Consider the following 15,633-nt stretch of genomic DNA (forward strand, 5'->3'; position numbering starts at 1 on the left):
GGGCTAGGGGCTAAATGAGCTGCACTGATGGTAGATGCTGATAGAAGCCTGTGGAGGGGACCTTGTGGCCTAGGACAGCAAGAAATGCTCCATAGGAGAGATGGAGCACATACCAGTGACAATGGGAAGATTTCGTAGCTGGAGAGAACAGGGAAAGCCTTCGGGTAAAGAGAGTGATTCAAGCAAAATTGTGTGAGCAGAAACATGCAAGAGGCGCTATACGAAGAGTGAGGAGGCTGCTACCGATCCCATCTACCTTCCCTGTCTAACTTGATTGCAGCCATTCCAGACATTTCCCTGAATATGTTATGCATTTTCACATCTTCAGGCATTTGCAGAGACCCCTTCTTCCACCTATAACTACCTTTCTGCCTTCCTCCCTTGTCTTTCAAGACCCAGCCCAAGACTATGGTTCCCAGTCTCAGAAAGGTGAATCCCAAGCCCAAGTTTTCATGGCTCATAAATAGAATCTGAGACTTCAATAGACTTGTTCTTTCTACTATCCCATTTTTAGTAAAGAAAGGAAAGAAATTCTTTGCTAGGTCAATAATCAACCTCAAATTTATCCTTTTGCTCTAATTCTCATTTCCAAATGGCAGGCTTTCTTACAGTGGGGCACACCCACCAGGCTGGCCAGGCTGGCAGCCCAATTCTGTAGGAGCCCTTGGCTGTGAATTTATACAGCAGCTGGAACTGTAAGGAGCTTCCCGAGGCTCCCCGAGAGAACTGGAGGGCCCCAGGCTCTTCCCACATAATTCTTGATCATGTTCTCATTTCCTCCTCCAGAAATGTGGGGCTAAAATAAGCCCAAAAGCTGAGGAAGGGCTGAGTCAGACCCTCAGAGTGGAGCAATCACTGCGTGGCTGCTCCTTGTAAGAAACATCCCGTTGCGCCTGAGTTGTTTATTGCCAAGAGCTGTAAGTGAAAAATGAGCTCTCCTAAGACAGGCTGGGAGGAGGCTTCTCTTCCTGGAGATGGCACAATGCTTAACAGCTTGGAAATGTTCTGTGCCAGTATAAAAGGAGTAGCATATATCTCTTGGAGCAGAAAAGCCTGGTGACAAAGGGGAAGGAGTCTGGGCTGGAAGCCAAGTGGCATGAGGGTTAGTCTCAACTTCATTGCTTACCAGGGACGTCAAATGAATGATACCCTTACCTGCTCAGAGTCTCCCTTTCCTCAGTTGCAAGATGAAAATGTAAGCCCAGATGATGTTCGAGTTTTTTTTCTGGGCCAGGCTTTCTTTCGGTTTGTCCAAGCAGCTCTCCAAATGCCAGGTCTCCAAACTCACTCTCAGGCCCTGAACGATGTGAGCTGTTAATGGTGGAGAAAGGAATTCCATTATGGCCTATGGGAGCCATTGCTTCATAGAGTCAGGTTCAATCAGCACCCACTGATCAGGCACTTCTGCTGTCCAGCATCCGGGAAATGGCTGGGGATACAGAGGTGAAAAAGACAGGGTTGCTTCAGTAACTCACCTTCCAGCAGGTGAGAGTATCAGTAGAAAATGTGGACAAAACAAAAAGATGACCAACAACACAAACTGCTAAGCCCCGAACGAATGATCTGGGCCGGTAGCTCAGAATGAGGACTGGTTCACAAGAGTCCAGGTGGGAGTGGGTTTCAGCTGGAAATTCAATTCTGTTACTGTTAGGTTGGTACAAAAGTATTGCGGTTTTTGCCATTACTTTTTTTTTTTTTTTTTGAGACAGAGTCTCAGTCTGTCACTCAGGCTAGAGTGCAGTCACTCGATCTTGGCTCACTGCAACCTCTGCCTCCCAGATTCAAGCTATTCTCCTGCCTCAGCCTCCCGAGTAGCTGGGATTACAGGCACCCACCACCATACCCAGCTAATTTTTGTGTGTTTTGGTAGAGACAGGGTTTTGCCATGTTGGCCAGGCTAGTCTCAAACTCCTGACCTCAGGTGATCCACCTGCCTCAGCCTCCCAAAGTGCTGGGATTACAGGTGTGAGCCCCTGCACCCGGCCATGCCATTACTTTTAAATAGCAAAAACTGCAATTACTTTTGCACCAACCAAATATATTTTTCCCATCTCAATAAAGCTTTATTGAGAAAGAGGTCAGTAAGAAATGACTAGAGAGGTCAAAATTTACTTTCTTCAGATGATCTAACATTTTAATGTCCATGTAGTTTTTCCCAGACAACAAGAATAATTCAGGGTTGGTTTCCATCCCAATGTTTCCCCATACTTGAGAGAAAAACCATTCACACACTGCAATGGGGGCCACTGAACTGAAAAATCTTCCAATGCAAGAGTAAGAGACTAAATCATTATTGAAGAGTTCAGGTCATATTTCTATGATACTCTCTCGCTCAGATTCACAGTCAGCACTTCCAAAGTCTTTCAAACATTAAAAAAAAATTATTAATGACATTTGCATTTTAAGCCACAATTAAAGCAAATGTTAAGATTTAATGACATATTTTAATATTTCCAAATATCACACTGGGTGCAATGGCTCATGCCTTTAATCCCAGCACTTTGGGAGGCCAAGGCAGGCAAATTGTTTGAGCTCAGAAGTTCGAAAGCAGCATGGGCAACCTGGCAAAACCCCATCCCTACAAAAATTAACTGGGAGTGGTGGCATGCACCTGTAATCCCAGCTACTTGGGGAGCTTGAGGCAGACTTACTGGAGCCCAGGAGGTCGAGGCTTGCAGAGAGCCATGTTCACACCACTGCACTCCAGCCTGGGTTACAGAGCAAGACTTGGTCTTAAAAAAAAAAAAAAAAATCACTTAAAAGGCTACATTTAGTCAGGTGCAGTGGCTCATGCCTATAATTCCAACACTTTAGGAGACTGAAATGGGAGAATCACTTGAGGCTGGGAGTTTGAGACCAGCCTAAGCAACAAAGCAATACCCTGTCTCTAAAAAAAAAAAATTTTTTTTAATTAGCTGGGTAGCAATAACCAGTGGCACATACCAGTAGACCTAGCTACTAGGGAGGCTGAGGAGGAAGGATCACTTGAGCCCAGGAGGTTAAGGTTACAGTGAGTTATGATTGTGCCACTGTACCCTAGAACGAGACCCTGTCTCTAAAATACGAATATATGCCTTAAAGACTTCATTTAGTTTTATGATTTTCTCCTTGGGATTTTTTTGTTTGCCACCAACTTTTTAGTTCAAAGCTTGAAAAATGAATTAAAATAATCAAAAATTGAGACATCATGCACACAGAAAATGAATAAAACAGAAGACTGAATAAAATGTACTACATTATATATTTATAAAGCAAACACTATATAGCTACCGGTCAGGTTCTATGGTTCTATAGATTCCCTCTATTTTCATCTAAATTCATCTAAATTATGTGTATGCAATTGGTAACCGTAACTGTAATGCAGCACATGAGGCACCTAGGGTGTTTCCTGCTATACAGTCAGTACTCAGTAGGCAGTCATCCTAATTGTGAGTCACTGATTCATTCAACAAACATCCACTGAGTATATATTATGTGCCAGCTTTGTATCAAGCACTGGAGAAAGAAAAATTACTAGACATAGTGCCCCATTCCAGCACCACAATGGAGACAGACACATGTAACTGAAAGTGATTATAGCTCAAGTTGGTAGAGAGCTCTGCCTGGTGACCCCAGGGCATAGAGGAAGCAGTGGTTCATCTGCAAAAGGAGGAGTTTGCCAATGAGCACAAGTAATGACACATAAGTAATTGCCACCACAAGTAATGACATGAGCAAAGGCACAGAGACCTGGGTGAGCAGACTTATCTCTGTGCACAGTGGGGCAGGCAGGATGGGGGATTGGGGGATGGATCAGGAAAAAAGTTGGACTTTTTCTTTGGGAGCAGGGGAACTAGGAGAATCATGTAGATACATCAAATCTATGGCAAAGATTTTTCTCACAGTGGGGTGGAAGTTTTGGGCTTGTGTAGAAATATTTACCTTCACATAGTAATAATAATAATTACTATCATTATTATTAGCAATTATACTACTGCTGCTGAGCCTCCTGAGCATTGTACATGTCTTATGTCATTTATCACCACAAAAATCCCTGAGGTGTCTACTGTTACTACTGAGAGGCAGTAGAATTTAATTATTATGAATACATGCTCTGAAGCTAGGTTATTTGTATTAAGGTTGTGGCTCCACATTTAGGCAAGTAACTTAACTTCCACATGACCCAGTTTTCTTATCTTTATAATGAAGTAATAAAAGTGCCAGGATGATGGGGTTGTCGAAAGGATTTAATAAAATTCTACCTGTGAACTGTTTAACATCTGTCCAATACATTGTGTTTAACGAAGGTTGCCTCTTATTGACCCATTTCACAGAGAAGAAAACAGGCTTGGGGAGAGGAGGTCACATTTCAAAGGTCACATGGCCAGTAAGTTGAAGGTTTTGGATTCAAACCCAGGAAGTCTCAACACAGAGCCCCATCTCTTCACCATCTAACAAGCCAGGTTTGGTTGCTAAAGTTGGGATTTTTCTCTGGCAAACTCTTGACATGCTTAACTCTGTTTCAAAGACTTTCTTTTTTTAAATTAAAAAAAAAATGTTGGCTGGGTGTGGTGGCTCACACCTATATCCCAGCACTTTGGGAGGCCGAGGTGGGTGGATCACCTGAGGTCAGGAATTCAAGACCAGCCTGGCTAACATGGTGAAACCCCATTTCTGTTAAAAATACAAAAAATTAGCCAGGCATGGAGGTGTGTGCTCATAGCACTTGTAACCCCAGCTGCTTGGGAGGCTGAGGCAGAAGAATCACTTGAACCTGGCAGACAGAGGTTGCAGTGAGCTGAGATCACACCATTGCACTCCAGCCTGGGCAACAAGAGTGAAACTTTGTCTCAAAAAAAATAAAAAAAGGTTAGCAGACAGGATCTGGCTATGTTGTCCGAGCAGGAGTGGAGTGACTATTCATAGGAATGATCATGGCACACTGCAACCTGGTACTCCTGGACTCAAATGATCTTCCTGTCTTAGCCTCCTGGCTAGCTGAGACTACAGGCATGCACCACCATGCCTGATTCAAGGACTTTCTTAAGTCATCCTCTGCCAAAATGTCCAGCCAGAAGGAGATGAGGAAATGTTAATCTATTTGGTTATTGCTACCTGAAAGAAACGTTAATTAGTTAATTAATGGATTTTATCAAACATTTATTCACTTACTGATATATAGTTTCAATGTTTGTTGCCTCCAAATCTCATGTTGAAATGTGATCTCCGATGTTGGAAGTGGGGCCTAGTGAGAGTGGAGGTGTTTGATTCATGTGGGCAGATCTCTCATGAATGGCTTGGTGCTCTCCTTGCAATAATGAGTTCACTGGAGATCTGGTTGATTAAAGGAGCTGGCACCTCCTCCTCTCCTTCTTGCTCCCACTCTTGTCATGTGACACCACCTGCTCCACCTGCACCTTCTGCCATAATTGTAAGCTTCCTGAGGCCCTCACCAGAAGCATGCTTCTTGCACATTCTGTAGAACCATGAGCCAAATAAACCTCTGTTCTCTGTAAATTACCCAGCTAATACTTTATGGTAATGCAAAGTGAACTAACACACTTACTCATCCCCTAAGTGTTCAGCATCAAATTTTGTCATTTCATATAAATTATCTCAGATACTGTCCACCACCAAAAGTGTCTGACTGTTCTCATTTTCTAAGTGGAGATATTGATGCTCAGAGGAGTTAAATAACATGTCCAAGGCCAGACAATTGCTGTTGACTTTCCAATGTCTACCCCACACTATCTCTAGGGTGGGGCCTGATTAATGTGAGCTAGTCACAGAAATCACATCTCCATTTCCAGTGGGAGAATTCTGACCTAAGCCAATTAGTGCAGAGCATCTTGCCAGCTATAGGGATTAGTTCAGAAATGAGCAAACATTTGAATAAAAAAGGTGCAAGGGGAAATTTTCCGGGGCTTCTGCAGATACTGTCCTCATTCTCTAGAGAAAGCATCAGCAGGAGACAGTTGATCCTTTGACACTGCAGTGCGTGGATTTGAGGTCTGGGGATGCTGCAACCACCTCACAAACACCTTGTGTGTGACACTAGTGCAGGGGTGGGAACGGCCAGGAGAATCACAGAGACCACTGGATAAAGCCAATCCTGAAGCTTCCCACTCTGTGGGCCAACAGATGTCCTTATTGTTCCAACAGTCTGAGTAAGAATTTCTGCACAGCTCGCAAAGTGCGGAACTTGGTTCCAAGTGCAAGCCTAAACTGGGTCTACTCCCCAATTCGTGCCTTCCTACCATGCCCGGCTGCAGACATGGTTCTTCTATTCAAGTTGTTTATCATTTGGCAGGAGGTTTTTGGCATTCTGCTATAGTGGCAGATTTGGTCATCATGAGTCACAATGCCAAGCTGATGGTGATTTGAGTCATTGTTTTTCTGTTGGTCTATTTCTTTCATAATAAATATGTATTGCTTAGATAATCAAAACAGCAAAGGGAAAAATTTCATGTGAGGCAGAGGTAAACAAAAAAGCTCTGCTATTAGGAGGTTTATGTAAAGATCAAGCTGTATGATGTGTGTTTAGCATGCTTTAAAGAATCCTAAACTGGGTGAGGCCCAAGACAGATAAAAGATATTGAGCCTTTTATCACACCACTAGGCACAGGTGATTTTTGAGACCTCTCAATTAATTAGGAGAAGCTTGCTGTAGTTATTCTCAAATCTCCCTAATTTCCCCAAGTGAATGGGTGAGAGCTGGGTTGAGAAGAGATGGGAGAGGTGGTAAGAATCCTCTGAAGCCCATTTCTGGAACCTTGGTTTCTCAGTATCCCTGCTTCCTTGGTGGGTTTCCTTTCTGCTCTCCTGCAAGTGTCCCTTCTGAGCCTCTGACTCCCTAGGACTGGCCCCAGCTAACCCTTTGTTGCTAAGGATGTATCATCTTGCTGGGCTTTACCAAGTGCATTAATAAAACAGCTTCTGTGATTATAGCCACACAAAGATAGGCAAGGAAAAAGCCCTAATACGGAAAGCAGAAACCCACTCTCCAGCTGGAGCCCAACTCCTGACCTTCCCACCCCCAAATGTTCCTTTACACTCACTGATTGGATTAATTTCAGTCTCATTGACAATTCCCTCCTCCAGCCTCACTTACCTGTTGTTGTTTCTAACCTAAAAAAATGTCATGGCAACAAAGATCAGAGGAAAGATCACAGTGTCTGGAGTCAGAGAGACATATGTATTTGCATCCCAACTCTGCCTCTTGTTAGAACTCTGATTTTGAGCAGGTTGCTTGAGGTCAGCTCCCTCATCTGTAGGTTATGATGAATTAAATGATGTAAAAGACCTTACAAATGCATGAAATTACTGAGGACTTTATGTACTTTTGGAGGAATTATGAGTTAGGGAAGCAAGAGGGATACCTTTATTTTCTCCCAGGGGTGAGAATGGAAGGCAAGGAAAAGTGTTATAGCTGAGGGAACAGACAGTGTAAGGCCTGGGGACAAATAAAGTTCAATGTAGCTGGAATGGAGAATATGGGAAATAAATTAAGGCTGGAGAGCTGAGGGTAATAGTTTAAAGCCATATAAGGACTTAACACATTATCCTAAGAGAAGGGAGGAGTCATTGAAGGGTTTTAAGCAAGGGAATAGCTTGACATATGTTTTTAAAACTTTACTGTGCCTGTGTAGAGCATAGATTGCAGGAGGTCAAGGCTGGAGATGGCAGCCCAGTTAGAAGGCTGATGAACTAGTCCAGAGGATGGGTGGTGGCCTGAACCAGAGAGACAAAAGTGGGATCAAGAAAAGTAGATGGCTGTGCCACTTGCTATGGCTTCAAGGAAGTTACTTAACCTTCACTGAGTTAAGTCTCAGGATTTTTTCCCATTGTTTATGGAGGACAATAATAGTATCTGCATCCTAGAATTTTCAGGGGATTAAATGAGAGAATGCATATAGAGCACATAGAACAGCATCCGCCACATCATAAGCACTGACAAGGTGGAAGTGACCATTGCTAGAAGTGGAAGTCATGTTGGCAAATATCACAGGGTGCATTCAGGGCATGCTGCTTAAATGAATGAAATAAGTGAATAGACAGTTTGTGCAAGAAAATGCCCTTTTCAAGACCGAAATCTTGTTTCAAAGGTATAAATAGTACTGGTGAGAAAGGACATAGAGAGTTGGGGGAGGGGAGTTGTCTAAAGAGGTCAATGTGCTCTCTTGGTGAGCTCTTCTGAGAGTTAGGGCACAAAGAGAATGTGTCCAAATGGTGAACAGGTCGGGCAGGCAGGCTGGAATCCTTTTGAAGAGGGTCAGGAAACAAAAGGCTGTAAGCAGCACAGATGTGTGAAAAAGCTATTTTTAGTTTGGTACAAGAAGCCTACAGAAGAAGTACAACCCCTAACCCTAGTCCTCTTTGCCTCTGTCATCTCTACCAGAGAAATCAATCATCATGTCAGGAGGGCAGGTGTTAAAATTGGTCAGAGGAAGTAAAAATCCAAAAGAGATGAAGATATAGTGAGAGAATGACATGCTCTATTAAATGCATTCAAGTCTCATTGCTCAGACAAATGACATGTCAGGGTTCAACTCAAAATATGAATGTTTTGTTGTTTTTGCAGGTTTAAAAGGAATATATACTCATTTTTAAGACTAAAACTATCAATAGGAACTATTTTGAGCACCAACTATATGGCAGGAAGTAGGCCTAGAGCTTTGTATATATTTATGTCATTTAATTATCACCCAAACTTATTGTATACATATAATTACTTACCCATTCTACAACTAATGAGCCCAAGACCAAGAAAGCATAAGTGACTTTCCCAGAGTCATACAGCTAGTTCTATGACTTGCTCATTTGGACAAGTTACTTAATCTCCCTAAGCCTCAGTTGGTTCAACTCTTACAGAGGATAATGACCTAACTGGCTTGGCTGACTCAAGTTTCCAATCCTCTCTCCCAGTAGACTGAAGTGTGCTTGGACATTAGAACCACACTCTCATTCAAAACCTTCTTTTGTATATATACATTTTATTGCATTTTAGGTTTTGGGGTCCATGTGAAGAACATGCAACATTGTTGCAATAGGTACATATATGACAATGTGGTTTACTGCCTTCCTCCCCATCACCTATATCTGGCATTTCTCCCCATGTTATCCCTCCCCAACTCCCCACCTTCACTGTCCCTCCCCTAGTGCCCACCCACAGACCCTAGTGTGTGATGTGATGCTCCCCTCCCTTTTTTTTTTTTTTTTTTTTACAACTTAATAACTTTATGTCTTCAGGCAAGTCACATAGCCATGTGCCTCAGCTCCTTTTCTGCAAACTGGGGACCTTAATAGTGACAATGGGCTGTTGCAATTAGCTATTAGCTAATTGCAAGTGACAATTAGCTAATACAGGCTAAATGCTGAGAATAGTACCTGCTCTCTCATAGCTAATAGCTGATATTAATATAAGAAGTAGCAGTAGTATTTCTATCCTGTTTTGTTAGGACAACATAACTTCTAATGAACCCAGCAAGGTTCATTAGAAGAAAAAGAATGGACTTTCAAGGGCAGGCAGATCTCTTCTGAGAATTCAAGGAACTCACATCTGTGAAACACTCAGAATACTGCCTGGAAAATAGTCGGGCTTATGTCCATGTTTAGTCATTATTATCTATAAATTCCACAACACAAGCTCTTAACTTCTATTTGCTACTTCTTCATACCACATTATCATACCTAAAAAAATCTCATCATCCAGAGACAGATATTGTTAATAGTTTCATGTATGTCTTTCTTTACTTTTGAAGAGACTACATAAATGTGTTTATATGCCATGTTTACATTTAACTGAGTTAAACACAGTGGGTGTGAACTCTGGCATTGGCAGATAGTAGATCTGTGGCCTTGGGGAGGTAACTTCACTTGCCTGAATCATAGTTTCTTTATCTGCAAAATGAGGATAATAATCATATTTTCTTATCTGCAAAATGAGGATAATAATTTCATAGTGGTAGTGAGGACAAAATATAGCATTTTAAGGCACTTAGAACAGAACCTTGTCACATAGGCTTGAAAAAGAATTAGTAATTTAAGATAGATGTTCGACACAATGGCCAGAGTCATCCTTATAAATCAGATTGTTTTACTTTTCTGCTTAAACTATGAAATTTTCTTATTGTGTTTGGAATTAAATTCATATGCCTTACCTTGGTCTATGTGAAGGGTTTTGCTGGCCTGAAAAATGTTATTTCATTTTTCTACTTAGTTCAGAACTGAGGGAGATATAGATGAATGTTTGGTGTGTGTGGTTTAAATCTGTGGCATAGAAGGTATTATGAACTAAATTGTACCCTCCCCAGCCAAAGTAATATGCTGAAGCTCTGACCCCTCAACATGACCGTATTTGGAGGTAGGGCCTTTAAAGAGCCCAAAAATATTCCAATTGCAGTCCCAGCATATGGAAACATGAGAAGTGGGGGATATGAATTATCCTACTAAGAATCTACAAGGCCATGAAGGAGGAACCCTAATTCAGTATGACTGGGGTCCTTCTAAAGAAGAGAAAAGTCTGGGTCTGGTGGCTCGCACTTGTAATCTCAACACTTTGGGAGGCTGAGGTGGGCACACAAGGTCAGGAGATCGAGACCATCCTGGCCAACATGGTGAAAACCCAACATGATGAAAACCCATCTCTACTAAAAATACAAAAAAATTAGCTGGGCATGGCGGCCCACACCTGTAGTCCCAGCTACTCAAGGCTGAGACAGGAGAATTGCTTGAACCCAGGAGGCAGAGGTTGCAGTGACCTGAGATTGTGACACTGCACTCCAGCTTGACGATGAAGTGAGACTCCATCTCAAAAAAAAAAAAAAAAAAAAAAAATAGGAAGGAGAGTTACCAGGAAAATGCCTAGCGGTCTCTCAAAGTCTCATGTCTACTGAAGTTCATGTATCTTCTTGCTGTTTCCAAAGGAGCAGTGATTCTCTCTTTCTCTCTCCCTCTATCAATCAATCATCTATCTACCTAGTTATCTTCCTACTTACCTATCTAATTTAGGTCTTCTAAAACTTATGTAAATTCCTCACACTGGCAGACTCTACTTTTCAGAGATTCTGGGATATGTGGCTCACAGTCACAGGTTTCTGGCCCCTATGATACATGGAAGATCGTGGAAGGGAGGATGACATTGAGTTGCTAACACAGTCTGGTGCAGATTCTCAGAGTAAAGGATGCTGGACAAACACCACATATGCTACCTTGAGTCATAGATATTGCGAATATTTCTCTCACATTATTAACTTTTTTTTTTTTAACATGTAAGCGTTCTAAGGAAGCTTAATCTGTTTGAGTAGTTTAGAGGGTCTTGGAGACATTGAGGAGATTAGGGAGGATCAGCATAAAGAAAAATATTTTTATTTCCAAATAGAGAAAGAAAATGGAAGTCATAAACTATAGGTTGGTGAACTTGTTGGAAACTCTGGTAGAGTTTCTAGATGGCAACATCAAGAAGATGGTACATGAGGACTTGGAAAATAAAACTGCTCACAAAAAGGCATCAGACATTTACAAAGAACAAAATGTACCCCAAATCATCTTATTTATTTGTTTGTTTATATATGAATGACTGAGGGGATTACCGAACACATGGAGCATGTAGATTTTCATGAAGCATTTACCAAAATCTCATTAGGTCTCTGTGAACAAATGGCAAAATACAGGTGGCACTACTGCTAAGTGGAATCATAACTGAAGGACTGTATCCTGAGAATGTGGCTAATGGACACATGACAGCCTGGAAAAATGGTCTCATTAAGGAGTCCTATTTGCTTTTGTCCGGTTCAACATTTTTATCATTATTTCCTTTGAGAGTAGTGATGGCTCTCTAATCAAATCTGAGGATGCACCATGGCAGAGAGAAAAGATAAATAAATTGTATAATAAAATTAGGATTCACTAAACTATCAATAGGCTTGCATGAAGGGCAGAAGGAACAAGTTGAATTGTACTAGAAATAAATCTAGAACATTGATTCCAGACCTCAAACAGTATTAATGAGGGGAAGTGAAAAAATAAAAATAAATTTTAAAAAAAGGGGGCCGAGGAGGTGCGCGGTGCTGACAGCTGAGTCGGCTCACAGCCTCCCAGTCCCCTTAAAAATATAAATAAATAATAATAAAAAAATAATGAGGGGAAGTGAGGGAGGTGGCTTAAGAGCAGACTCTGAAAAAAGACTAAGGTCTTGTTTTTATTGTAAGCCACCTTAGACTCTTGGATCATATGGAACTGTCAAACATGACACTTTGGGTTGCATTTATAGTATTGCTTTGAATAGAATAATACCAGGCACATATACATGCTCAACAGATACTATGTAAAATAGTGTATGAATTAAGGTGTCTTCTGGAATATTATGTTTGATGCAGGGCAGGTTCTTGACTTCACTAAGGAAAGGATTCAAGAGAGAGCCAGTGATGGAAGAAAGCAGCTTTACTGAGGCAGCAGCAGTGTTATAGCTCTTTGTGACTGCTCCTTGCAGAGCAGGGCGAGCCCATAGGCAGTGCAACAAGAGTAGCAGCATATGGATGGTTTGCCGTCATATCTATACCAACTTCAATGACATGCTAATTAGAGGGCAGGTTATTCAGAAATAGCTAGAAAAGGAGTGGTGACTTCAGGATGTTGCCATGGCACTGATGGGAGTGTCTTACACCGCTGATCAGTGAGAACACCTGGAGGTGCTTCCAGTGCCTCTCCCCAGTTTCTGCCAGTCTCCAATCTGGTCTGGAGATGAGTCCTGTCTGCTTTCTACCTCATTCCCCACTTAGAGATCAGAATTTCTCCTTAATCTTAGGATTGCAGAAAGGTGGAGGGCCACCTTTTGTAAATGCTTCCTGCCGATTTATGGGCATAGGCCCTGCCTGGCATTGGAGAAGTAAAAATTTCTGGATACCTGATCTAAGAGGACCAAAGGCAGGATGTTTTTTTTCCTTTGGGTCAGAAGACAGGATAGCTTGGAAGCCTTGTGCCAGCATTGTCCTCACATGGGACTGTTGTAACCTGGAAGACACAAATTTTACTAAGATTGTTGCTTCTCGCTGTCTCTCTTGCTGCTTGCTATCTCTTGCCATCTCTGTCTCACCAGCCATTATCTCTCACCATTGCCTCATCAATCACTGACTACCATCTTCTCTTTAGTCCTGGCTGACTCACCACCGATGCAAGTCAGGTTCTTGGCTTTGCTCAAGAAAGAACTCAAGAGCAAGGCTGGGCATGGTGGCTCACACCTGTAATCCCAGTCCTTTGAGAGGCTGAGGCAGAAGGATCACTTGAGCCTAGGAGTTCAAGACCAGCCTGGGCCACATAGCAAGACCCTGTCCCTACTTAAAAAAAGAATTCAAGAGCAAGCTGGTGATGAAAGAAAGCAGCTTTATTAAAGTGGCAGTGGGGTCACATCACTGTAACTGCTTCTGTGGAACAAAGCTAACACATAGGCAGTGCGCTGAGTAACAACATATGGGTGGTTCGAGGTCATATTTTTATCTACTTCTAATGACATGCTAATTAAGAGGTGGGTTATTCAGAAATAGCTGGAAAATGAATGATAACTCTCTGAATATTGCCATGGCAAAGGGTAGTAACTTCAGGCATCTCTAGACATTGATAAACTGTGGAAGTGCTGGTGGGAGTGTCTTATAGGTATGGGCAGCGAGGGCAGCTGGAGGTCCTTTCAGCACCTCTTCCTGGTTTCTGCCAGCCTTCCATCTGGTCTGGAAATGAGTCCTGCCTGCCTCCTACCTCATGTGGAGTTACTCACTCAGGCATTCATTTAACAAATATTTTTTGAGAAATATACTCAGAATTTGGTTAGGTGCTGGGTACACATAGATGAAAAAAATAAACAAAATCTCTACCATGAAGGAATGGAAATACTTATTGAGCATCCTCTATGTATCATGCACTTTACTGAGGCTGTGAAAATGATTGCAGTTCCTGCCTTCAAATTCTTGTTAAAGAAACAGATATATACAAATAGTCACAACCCAGAAATTTTACATGCCGTCACTAGAAAGAGGAAGGGTTCCAAGAGATGGGTACAATGAACTAATTACAGAGAGCATCTGGGAAAGACCTGCAAAGTATACCAGTATCACCTTGCTTGTAGGTTTATGAATGGGACATACGCAGGTTGCTTTTTGTGCATGTGATAAAGAGGTATTTGATCATAATCAGGACCCACCTTTACAAGTTTGTTCAGAGTAAGGCAAGTAGAATTGTGAGTAAGCCTGAAATCTGTATCACAGAAGAATACAAAATTTTGATTCTTTTTTTTGAGAAGGAGTATCGCTGTCACCAGGCTGGAGTGCAATGGTGCGATTTTTGGCTCACTGCAACCTCCACCTCCTGAGTTCAAGTGATTCTCATGCCTTAGCCTCCTGAGTAGTTGGGATTACAGGCGTGTGCCACCACACCCAGCTAATTTTTGTATTTTTAGTAGAGACAGGGTTTCACCAGGTTAGCCACGAAGGTCTTGATCTCCTGACCTCATGATCTGCCCACCTCAGCCTCCTAAAGTGCTGGGATTACAGGTGTGAGTCACTGCACCCAGCCTATTTCTTTTATTAATACATTTTATTTTATTTTATTTAGTCACCCAGGCTGGAGTGCAGTGACACAGTCTCGACTTGCTTCAACTTCTGCTTCCTGGGTTCAAGCAATTCTCATGCTTCAGCCTCCCAAGTAGCTGGGACCCCAGGCACCTGTCATCATGCCCTGCTAATTTTTGTATTTTTAGTAGAGATGCAATTTCACCATGTTGGTCAGGCTGGTCTCCAACTCCTGACTTCAGTGATTTCTGGACCCACCCTCCCAAAGTGCTGGGATTATAGGGGTGAACCATGGTAGCTGGCCGGAATTTGGATTATTTCTATAACCTTGAGATGAGAAATCCTAGAGGTGGGTTTTGCTTGATGGGCACACAATATATGAAGAGCTATTATATAAAATGAAGAATGGTCATGTACTATGTGGCTGCAAAGGATGGCTTTAGGACACAACTGGAAATTTCAGGGAACACACTTAGGGCTAAATATGATCTAAATGTTAGGGCTAAATATTAGATGAGGAAAATCTTTCTAACAGAGCAGTTTTATCATCGGAAGGATATATTTGTGAAGTAGGACTTTCCCTGTGGTTGAAGACATTCAAACCAAAGTTGGAGAGGCCCCTTCTAACATGTGATGAAGAGTCAGTTGCTGATTTGTGTTTTGGACTAAATGGCCACTGAGATCACATTTAGCCCTGAAATTCTTATATTTTATAAGCTTTTATATGTTGGATTTAAAAATTTTTATCATGCATTGCTATTTTGCTTTGTGTATATAAATCAATGCTTGCTTAATTCAATTGTGAGCTTCCCCAGAGCCTGAGAAAAAGACTGGGTGGTGTATTGAAGAGATCATGGATTTGAAATCTATTCTAATACCAAAATGCTGTGTTTCTTATGGGCAGGCTCTTCACTTTCTCTGTAACTCCACTTTCACATCTATAAAATGTATGTAGTAAAACTTACTCTGTTGCATTGCTATGGGGCAAGATATCATGTGTGGGTAAAGCACCTTGAACAGAGTGACATACAAAATGGATGCACATTTAATGGAAGTTATATTTGCTTCAGTTCATTCTCATATACTGCTACCCCAT

General features: G+C 41.9%; 1 long non-coding RNA gene across 1 annotated transcript; it reads left to right on the top strand.

Moving 5' to 3' along the window:
• The first annotated feature begins 3,745 nt into the window (after window positions 1–3,745).
• LOC110567973 (uncharacterized) lies at window positions 3,746–6,147 on the top strand. Its single transcript, XR_002478305.2, has 3 exons — window positions 3,746–3,845; window positions 4,314–4,442; window positions 5,913–6,147. It is a non-coding gene; the product is annotated as an uncharacterized LOC110567973 (long non-coding RNA).
• The last annotated feature ends 9,486 nt before the right edge of the window (window positions 6,148–15,633 follow it).

This window comes from Aotus nancymaae, unplaced genomic scaffold, assembly GCF_030222135.1.
Source record: "Aotus nancymaae isolate 86718 unplaced genomic scaffold, 86718_ANA_hifiasm-v0.15.2.pri h1tg000076l, whole genome shotgun sequence".
NCBI lineage: Eukaryota > Metazoa > Chordata > Mammalia > Primates > Aotidae > Aotus > Aotus nancymaae.